A 10,935-nucleotide genomic window follows, 5' to 3' on the forward strand; every position below is an offset into this window, starting at 1 on the left:
CCTCCATGGTGCTGGTGTTGGAAGAGGTTTTCAGAGATTCCAGTTTAACTCTCTAATTAGGAGACTGGCAAACTATGGCCTCAGGGCCCAATTCAACCCACTGCCTATTTTTATATGGTTCATAAGTTAAGGATGGTTTTTACATTTTTAATGACTGGAAGAAAATCAAAAGAATAATATTCCATGACGTGAAAATTATGTGAGATTCAAATTTCAGTGTTCATAAATAAAGTCATCTTGGCACACAGCTAATGCTCACTGTTTCTGTATTGTCCGTGGCTGCTTGTGCACTGCAGTGGCAGAGTTCCACAGTTACAACCAACTGTTTGGCCCTTAAGCACTTAAATACTTACCACTGGGCCACTTACAGAAAACATTTGCCAAGTCCTATTCTGACTCAACAACCCATGGGATATTTCCAATAAAAATATAATACAAATCACACATGTAATTTAAAATTTTCTAGTAGTCATTTTAATAAGTGAAATAAACATGATTTTTAAAAAAGACTAAGCCAGGTGTGATGGCACATGCCTACAAATCCCATTGACTCAGGTAGCTGAGGCAGGAGGATTGAAAGTTCTAGGCGAGGCTTGGCAACTAAGGGAGATTCTGTGTCAAAATAAAAAAATAAAAAGGACTATGGATATAGCTTAGTGGTAAATAAATAAATAATAAAAGTTAAAAGTAAGACTAATAATGTTTTATTTAACCCAATATATCCAAAATATGATCATTTCAACATGTGATCAATAAAAATTTATTAATGAGGTATCTTCCATTCTGTTTTTCACTAAGTCTTCAAAATCTAGTGTTTATTTTGTACCTGTAACACAACCACAATTTGGGCTGTTTTAGGTGCTCAGTAGTTACATAAATTACATATATGCCTAGGGGCTTCTGTATTTGACAGCTCAGAGCTTTAAGATCAATTCTAAACTCTTTGTCATGAATTTCTAGGCCCTTTATTTCATTTCTAACTGCTTCCTTAAATGACAAGATTGACCCATTCTATGTCCTCTAAATTATATACAATACCTCCCACCTCTCCATCTGTGCACCCTCCTTTTTCTTTTTCAGTGAAAGCCTTATTCAGATATAATTCGCATTCTATACAATTTACCCATTTACAGTGTACAGTTCAATGGTTTCTAGTGTATTCTTCAAGTTGTACAACCATCTCCACAATCAATTTTATAATATTTTCATCATTCCCAAAAGAAACTGTCATTTTAGCAGTCATCATCAATGATCCCAGTCCCCAACCAGCCTTGGACAATCACTAATCTATTTCTTTCTCTATGAGTTTGTCTATTCTGGACATTCATATAAATGGAAGTGTACAATATACAGTCTTATGATTGGTTTCTTTCACTTAGCATAATATTTTTTAAGGTTCATCCATGTGGCAGTTATTATCAGTTCTTCATTCCTTTTTATTGCTGAGTAATATTGCATTGGTCCATCCTTTCTGGTATGTTCTCCTCTTCCAATAATCTTCCTTCAAGAGACTGAGCCCTAGGACCCAGCCAAAACCCAAGAAGGAAAAGAAAAATCTGCCTGTCCTAGTCCACAATGTCTAAGAACAAACATGGGATCTGTTCAGAGTTTTAGAGGAAAAAAGAAGGTGAAGACTTTGTGCAATCATTATATTATTAGCAAAATACATTTTTTTAAATATTTATTTTTTAGTTGTAGTTGGACACATACCTTTATTTTATTTATTTATTTATTTTTATGTGGGGCTGAGGATCGAATTCAGGGCCTCACATGTGCTAGGCAAGTGCTCTACCGCTGAGCCACAACCCCAGCCCACAAAATACATTTTTTTTTGTCTTTTTTTTTTTTTGGAACTGGGGGTCGAACCCAGGGCTTTGCGAATGCAAGGCAGACCCTTTGCCACTGAGCTACATCCCAGCCCCCACAAAATACATTTTTTAAAAATGTTTTTTAGTTGCAGATAGATACAATATCTTTATTTATTTATTTATTTTTATGTGGTGCTGAGGATCAAATCCAATGCCTCATGTGCACAAGGCAAGCGCTCTACCATTGAGCTACAACCCCAGCCCAGTACATTAAAAAAAAAAAAAAAAGTTTTTCGTTGTAGATGGACACAATACCTTTATTTTGTTTATTTATTTAGTTTGTTTTTTTTTTTTTATGTGGCGCTGGGGATGGAACCCAGTGCCTCATGCATGCTAGGCAACTGCTCTACAACTGAGCCACAACCCCAGCCCAAAATCCTTTTCTTTTCAAAAACAAAAAAGTCCTACAAACCACCATATGGTCCAAAGGAAGAGGAACTTCAGATCACATCCTGTATGCCTCAACAATAATGTACTGGTTGGGCACAATATTGTACCAGCCTGAAGACAGCAATCCAGCTTCAGCTCTAAGCCAGATCTGGCAGCACCAGGCCAAGGAGTCCCACCTCAGTTCCAGCTTCCTTCCATCAGATGCTCTTGCCACGCTGACCCGTTGGTTAACAACACCATGGATAACAATGCCCACCCTCCATGCTTTCATAGCAAGAAAAAAAAAATTACAAACACCTAGTAAACCCCAACTCTTGTTCCTTTAGGATTAGGCTCCAGGGGACTGGCACCATCTTTTCCTTCTTAATAGGTTCTTCCTTTCCCATGGCTGCCTCTCAACTCTTCCTTTTCCTCCTTACTGTCCATCCTTTGATCTCTCTTCTACTTCCCTTATTTGCCTTATTCTCAAATTCTTCTTCTTCTACCCAGGGCCTCACACATGCCAGGCAAGAGCTCTACTACAAAGCTACATCCCAGCCCTTTTTATTTTTTCGAGAGAGTATCTCACTAAATTACTGAGGCTGGTCTTGAACTTTCCATCCTCTTGCCTCAGCCTCCCCTGACCCTGGAATTCTAGGCAAGCACCGTGGGCCTGGAAAACTCTGACCTTCTTTTCAGTGTCTTGGTTGCTTCCTTCTTCTTTGCCATAATTCTTCATTTTTTTCTCTTTTCTCTCAGAACATTGGACATGCCCTGCCGAGCTAGGAAGGCCACAGCCTGGCTTCACAGGAGACAGTCAAGGATCTAACAGTCAGATCCAGGCTGAAAATTGACTCCATCACTTAATAGCTTGGACCTGTGAGCAAATAACTCAAAGCCCCTCAGGGGATTAAATGATATAAAGCAGCATACAGCAAGCACTTCCTCAACTTTTCCCATGCGGCACTTTTCAAGAAGGGAATAGGAGACCCTTCCTATGGGTCCCAGAACTGCCAGCCATCTTTTCTGCTCACTCTCTCTTGTCCTTGTTCCCCCACTGGCAACACACATCCTGTCTCTCAACTTCTGGAGGCTGTCTTCCACTGGCTCTCCATCTTTGCTCCGCTCCCACCTTTTCTACAGCTCTGCTAGTCTTTCTTCTCCTCCCACTTTCCCAACACTTTGGGGGACCCCTCCCCAACGGGCAGGCACTAGTGGGACCCAGTGCAAAAGTTCTTTAAAGTCCCGGGGTTCCTTAAGGTTCAAGATCCACCCTGAGCGCCTTCTGATAGGTTCTCCTGGATGGGGCTTCCTATTTTTACTGCCCCCAACTGCACAAACCTTCTGGTCACATGACCGAGAGGCCCAGGACCAAGGCTTTCTGAAGGGGCTGGGCTCAGCTTGAGTTTTTAAATTTCTCTTCCTTTGCTTCTTCCCCCTGTTTCTGCCTCCTCTTCTCCCCTTCCTCTCCATTTCATCTCCTCCTCTTTTTAAACTTTCTATATTATCCTAATCACTAGTGCTTGGTGAGGAAACCTTTGAAAAATACACAAAAGAGGAAGAAAGCACTCTCTTGTCTTTTTTTGAATTTGTAGGCATTCTCTTCTAAAGCCAGGCTGCCCCTGAGCCTAGGGTGAAAACACTGGGATCCTGCTGCAACAATAAAAGAAGTAATGAAAATAATAGGTAAAATCCATTGATACTGTTCTTGTTTGGGACCCTATACTAAGTGCTCTTTGCATTTAGCATTGGTTCTATCATTATTCCCAATTATGGATGAGAAAATGGGTTTGCAAAAGCTAATTAATCTGCCCTAGGTGTTGCAGTTAGTAAGTGAGCCAGGATTTGACTCAGTCTGACTGCAGAGCCCCTGTGCACCTCTGCCCTGTCTGAAGTGCCTTCACCCGCTATTCTCCCTCTGTTTTGGGAACAGTCCCTCTAGACATTAACTCTTCTTTTATTTATGGCCTCTGTACATCACCTCCTATTGGTTGATATTAAGGAAACACGAAACCCCAAGTGAGAACTGGGCTAACACCTTTAGAAAAGGTCTACCAGGCATGACTGAGTTAACCATCCTTTTTAAAATAAATATATTTATTTTTAGTTGTAGGTGGACACTCACTTTATTTCATATTCATGTGGTGCTGAGGATAGAACCCATGCCTCATGCGTGCTACGTGAGCGCTCTACCACTGAGCCACAACCCCAGCCCTTAACCAGCCTTTTTTTTTAAAAAAAAAAGTCTTTATGGCTCTGGGAGTGGAACCCAGGGCTCCATGCTTGCTAGGCAAGCAGCCTACCACTGAACTACATTCCCAGACTAGGTAAGCCACCCTAAATTGTCTCTGGGAATAAAAGCAAGGGCTAGCCCACAAAGAGGCTGCTCCTGGGGATGAGGGGGTCCCCCTGGGAATTAGTGACCCTGCAGTCCCAGCTACAAATGCTTAATAATAATAACAATGACCATCTGTAGGGCAGGGAAGTTTGTAAATATTATTTCAATCAGTTCTCACAATAACTCTTACAAGTTGGATGATGTGATTTATCCAAAAGCAGAGTTGTTGGGTTCAGGCTCGGGCCTGTCTGATGCTGGAAGCTGTGCTATTTCCATCTTGCCCTTGGCTTTTCCTTAGAACTAAAATGGCCACTAAGAAAGAGGCTCTTGTTATGTGCCAGGCACTCTACTGGGATTTCTTTTCTTTTTTTCTTCTGCAGTGCTGGAGATGGAACCCAGGACCTTGCACTTGCTAGGCAAGTGCTCTGCCACTGAGCTATATTTCCAGCCCCTCTACTGGGATACTTATGTATATTATTATCTCATTGAATCTGCAGTAATCCTTTCTAAAGTATATTATGATTTCCCTTTTACTGACGAAGAAGCTGAGATTCAGAGAAGTTCAGCAATTTACCAAGATTACACAGATTGTAAGAAGAAGCCAGACTGAGGGTGTAGGTGAGTGTAGAAGACCTGCCAACATGCACAAGGCCCTGGGTTCCATCCCCAACACTGCAAAAAGCAACAACAACAATGAACAAACAATACCAGAGACAAATAATATTCACACCAAGGATTGAACCCGGGAGCTTCTGCATGCATACATACTAGGCAGACACTCTTCCACCCAAGTACATGCCCAGCCTTTTAAACTTTTTTATTTCATGACAGGGTCTTGCCAAGTAGTTGAGGCTGGTCTTTAATTTATGATCCTTCTGCCTCAGCCTCCAGTAGCGTAGATTACAGGTGTGAGCCACTGAGCCCAGCCACACCAGAATTTATCGACTCTTAAACTCAAGCCTGTCTGCTATCCCACACCGTGGAGCAAAGTTTTTGATCTGGATTGAGAGTTTGTCTCAGAGCTGGGTTCAGCTGGGTAGGCACTTGTTTAGAAAATGGTTAAGAGCTCAGATGGATTCCAAATTTCTTTAGGACCTCGGTTGCTTTCTTGACATCTACTATGAAGTGAAGCAGGACAAAACCCTGAGAGGAGGCAGCTGCAAAATGATCACCAGGAGACTCTGTGGTGCTTTTATTGTTAGGTTAGTACCCCGACCTGTGCATTTTGGTTCTCTTTTAAAGCGAAATATTCCCATGCTAAAAACTCACAGGGGTGGAAAAGACTCTGAAAGAGAGTTACTAGTACAATCTTCCATCTGATGCCTCTGTGTCCCAATTTCCTCCACTGTCTCTCAAGATTTCACAAGGCCTTAAATAGGAGAAGTAAGCCAGGTGTGGTGGCTCATGCCTGTAATCCCAGCATCTGGGGAGGCTGAGGCAGGAGGATTGCAAGCTCAAAGCCAGGCTCAGCAAAAGCGAGGCACTAAGCAACTCAGTGAGACCCTGTCTCTAAATAAAAAATACAAGGTAGGGCTGGGAATGTGGCTCAGTGGTTAAGCACCCCTGGTTTCAATCCCTAAAAAAAAAAAAAAAGAAGATGTAAAATAGTGGAGGTGGTAGAATAAGAACCACAGTAAATATTTTCTTGTTCTGAGCACTTTAGATCAGCAGTTCTTAAAGTGCAGTTTAGGGACCTAAGATCCTTTCAGGGGTCTGCAAGGTCAGAATTATTTTCTCTGTCATTCTGTCTCAAGTATATGGTAGAATTTCCAGGAGCTACAGAGCATGTAATATTGCAACAGATTGAATGAAGAAGCAAATATGAGAATCATATCTTTTATGAAGTCACAAATTAAGTACATGTGTAAAAATGCAAATCAATGCTATTCATCTATTTTTAAGGTAAATTTTATGTTTAAGATGTTATTTATAGCTGGGAACAGTGGCACATTCCTGTAATCCCAGCTTCTTGAGAAGGATAGGAGGATCACAAGTTTGAGACCCTGTCTCAAAGAATAGAAAAGGCTGGGGATGTAGCTCAGTGATAGAGTACCTCAAAAAAAAAAAAAAAAAGTTGGTTGGGGTTGTGGCTCAGTGGTACAGAGTGTCTGGCACTGGGTTCAATCCTCAGCACCACATAAAAATAAATAAATAAAATAAAATAAAGGTATTTTAAAAGTTATTTATGTCATATGTAATAGGTTTATTATTATTTTTAGAATGAATTAACCATCTTTTAAATGTCTCAGTTTCCATTTCTAACAGTAAGTATTAATAGATATTGCCCATATAAACAAAAGCTCCTCAATACTTTTAAGAGTCTGAGACCAAAAAGTTGAGAACTGGGGGCAGGAAAAAAAAAAAAAAAAGGAGTTAGAAGTGCTGCTTTAGATCATCATTAGCATCACACCAACTGTGAATGATGCAAAAGAATTTCTGGAACCGCAGTCCTGACTAATAGAGTTTCTGGTGAGAAGAGCCAGTAACAGCCAGAGCCTCTCACCCCAACAGGACCCAGATGCAACAGCATAAAAGTCTGAAGCAGAGTCCCTCTAGACCCTACAATATGAACCACAGCAAAGAGTAAATGCATTTGTGGAAGTGATTAGGAATGGGATCCCCCCATCTTTTTTTCAACCTTATTGAGATCTATTTGAGTTACACTAACTTGCACATATTTCAAGTGTATAATTTGATCAGTTGCAAGTTTATTTGCACCCCTTTGTAATCCGTTCTTCCCTCCGCTTCATCCCCAGGTGACCACTGATCTGCTTTTTGTCACTATAGTTGTTCTTTCTATAATTTGATATACATGGAATATAGTAGGTACTCCTTTTTTGCCTAGTTTCTTTCACTTTGCATGCTGATTTTTCTATTCATAAGGATGAGGTCAGAATCCCAGTTCTGCCATATATTAACTGTGATACTTAAAAAAAATTAACTTGTCTGTGTCTCTGAGAAAACAATAATTCCTATTTTGCATAGTTGTGAAGGTAAAATGAGTCAATGCAAGCAAATCAAACGTGATTCTATTCCTGGTACTTACTGGGCACTTGATAAATAGTAGTTATTTTTTAATATATGGTTGGGGTAAGAATTAAGGAAGAAAATTAATACAGCACGTGGATGGGGGAGATTCTCTTTTATACTAATTTGATTCATAGCTCACATTTAACTGTTTGTTAAACTTTTCTCACTTGTACACCCTGAGTCTCCACACTGGCCAACCTGACCAGGAAACTCTCATTCAGTGTAGGCTGGGGACATGGAAATTTGTAGCTTTGAAAGCCTTGCCAATTTGGAGTTGCCCTGTTGGAAAAAAACAAAATCCCTCTAGACTGCCTGGAAAATGAAAAAGGTGTATTCCTTCTTCGTCCTCATTGATTTCCAGCCCAACTGGATGGCTTTGCTCACACCTGGAATGAAAACTTGCCTGAGGATGGGGAGGACTCCAGAAGTTTCCTGGCCAGAGGAAGTCGGAGAGCGAGGTTTTCTGTGTGGCTCCTTGTAGCTGAACCTGGTTTGGGAGGTTGAGAAGTTTCTCGGAGGACCCTAACAGGAACCCCTGCTTCTTGGTCTTTCCAAGTGCTAAGGGCCATGGGGTCTTGCTATAATCAAGTGGTGCCTGCTACTGGCAATTGCAACTGCTTTTGCCTAAGCCTGAAGACATATTCTGAGAGAAAAAGAACACAAAGAGGACATGAGAGAAGAAGAGGGGTGGGGGGTGGGAGAGGGTGGAAGGGATCACTGTTCAGGTCTAGCTGGAAAACACAATGAAGTGAAAAGGCTTCGTGGTTGATGTGCTTCTCCTCATTTTTCCCCCCACGGTTTGAAGTGGGGAGGGAGGGATGGGAGAAAAGAAAGGAAGAGGAGGAGGATTGGCAGGACCCTAGAGAAGCAGCACGAAGCTGTTGGGGTTAGAAGGGGGAGGTCATTTATTGATTCTGGATCACTCCCTAACTGACCAACCCCTTCCTTCCATATGCGACTGAGGCTGATGTTACCAATAGTACTTAATTAATTAATAAATACATTAAGAGATGAGGTATCTCTATGTTGCCCAGGCCGGCCTCGAACTTCTGAGCTCAAGTGATCCTCCTCCCTCAGCCTCCCATGTAGCTGGGACTACAGGCACAGGTCAATATTTCTAGTTGTAAGAGTGCCTTTTGAAGGAAGAAAACCCAAGCTGCTGAAGCCTGCCCATCTCTGCCCTAGAAAAAGGAAAACACCCTATAGTTTTTCTTCTAGTTGGGGTGGGGTGAGAGTTGATGTTGATTTTAATTTTCCAGCATAAAGTATTTGTCAGGACTTACATCTTGAGTTCTGACTTTGTGCTGAGCCCTGTAGTAAGTGCTATACATGTAGTCTCAATTAATCTCACAATGACTTTGTGAGGAGTGGGTTATATTACTATTACCAATTTACAGATAAAGAAATAGAGAATTGGGGGGCTGGGATTATGGCTTAGTGGTAGAGTGCTTGCCTCTCAAGGCCCTGGGTTCAATCAAACCACCAAAAACAAAAACAAAACAAAACAAAATATGGGTTGGGGCTGTGGCTCAGTGGTAGAGTGCTCACCTAGCATGCACAAGGCACTGGGTTCGATCCTCAGCTCCACATAAATGTAAAATAAAGATATTGTGTCCACCTAAAACTTAGGAATAGATATTTAAAAAATAAAGTAAATATATTTTTTTAAAAAAAGAAAGAAATAGAGAATTGGACTGGGTATGGTGGTGCATGCCTGTAACCCCAGCAACATGGGAGGCTGAGGCAGAAGGATTATAAGTTCAAGGCCAGTCTCAGCCACTTAGTGAGATTCTGACTCAAAATGAAAAGAAAATAGAAAGAAAGAAATGAAAAGGTCTGGGGATGTAGCTCAGTGGTAGAGTGCCACTGGATTCAATCCTCAGTCTCACACACACACACACACAAAAAAAAAAAAATTAAAAAAAAAAGCCTCTTGGAAAGATTAAGAACCTAAGGTTCTATAACTGGTTCTATAACTAGTAAGTAGCAGTATAGCCTCTTGCCAGCTGCCTGGTGGCAGAGCCTGCATTCTGAAGTGATATACAGTCTCCTAAATAACTCAGAATCTACTGTTACTTGGGGGAAGGAAGTTTGGAGCTGGGAGGAGGGTGATGGGCAATCACATATGAAAGCAACTGCAATTCAGTGTGTTATGGGCCATACCAGGAAGCTGTAATAAATACTTGAGAGCCAGGTGTGGCGGTGTGCACCTATAGTCCCAGCTACTGAGGAGGCCCAGGTAGGAAGATTGCTAGCCTGGTATCATAGAAAGACCTCATCTTAAAACAAAACAGAACTGGAAATGAAGACCAAAGAAGGAATGTCTGCTTCTAGAGGGCTGGAGTGATGGTATAAAGGAAGTTTTCTTACTTTTTTTTTTTTTAAGTATGTGACTTCTAGAAAGGTTAAAGCTCCAAAGCTTATTGCCTGCCACTTTGTAGCTCTCTAACTTTGGCCAAGCTACTTACCCTGAGATTCCAGTTCCTCATCTACAAGCTAAGGATGCATAATTCACCCATCAAAGGTTTACTGAGAGCTATTTGGTGTCAGGCGCTGTTCTAGACAACAGAGATCTATTGGTAAACAAGGCAGACAGGGAGGGCCCCTGTACTCACAGAACATCCCAGTGGGGTCAATAATGGCAGTTCCTCATGGCACTGTATCTGGAACATTCTCCTCTAGTTCTTCACTCCTATTATTTTTCCCCACCAGCTCAAACTCCATTTCCCTGACCTATCAGTTTCCACAGGACCCTGGACTTATCCTTTATGATATCATTATCAATTGTTAGATTCCTTTTCCAAGTCTGTAGACTCCTCGAGGACAGGCAGAATGTGTGATGTTTTTGTTTTTTTTTTGTTGTTGTTTTTAACTCACGATTGACTTGCTTACATTAGGCTCTCATGAAATGCTAGTTGAATAAATAAATGAAATGAGACATGTATGGAAAGGGTTTGGGGTGGCCTTGGCATAGTCAGTACTCAGTGAAATACCATCTCCCACTGTTTCCTGACATTTAGTCTTCCTTTTTTTTTTTTTTAAAGAGAGAGCGAGAGAGAGCGATAGAGAGAGAGAGAGAGAGAATTTTTAATATTTATTTTTCAGTTTTTGGCGGACACAACATCTTTGTATGTGGTGCTGAGGATCGAACCCGGGCTGCATGCATGCCAGGCGAGCGGGCTACCGCTTGAGCCACATCCCCAGCCTGACATTTAGTCTTCCTGACTGGAAAACTGCAATAAGCCCACTATACCCCAACACCCACCTGCCTTTGGCACTTAGCATTGTGTGACCGGCTTGCTGGGCACCTACTTACCCTCCATGCTCCTT

This window comes from Marmota flaviventris, chromosome 4 (assembly GCF_047511675.1).
Source record: "Marmota flaviventris isolate mMarFla1 chromosome 4, mMarFla1.hap1, whole genome shotgun sequence".
NCBI lineage: Eukaryota > Metazoa > Chordata > Mammalia > Rodentia > Sciuridae > Marmota > Marmota flaviventris.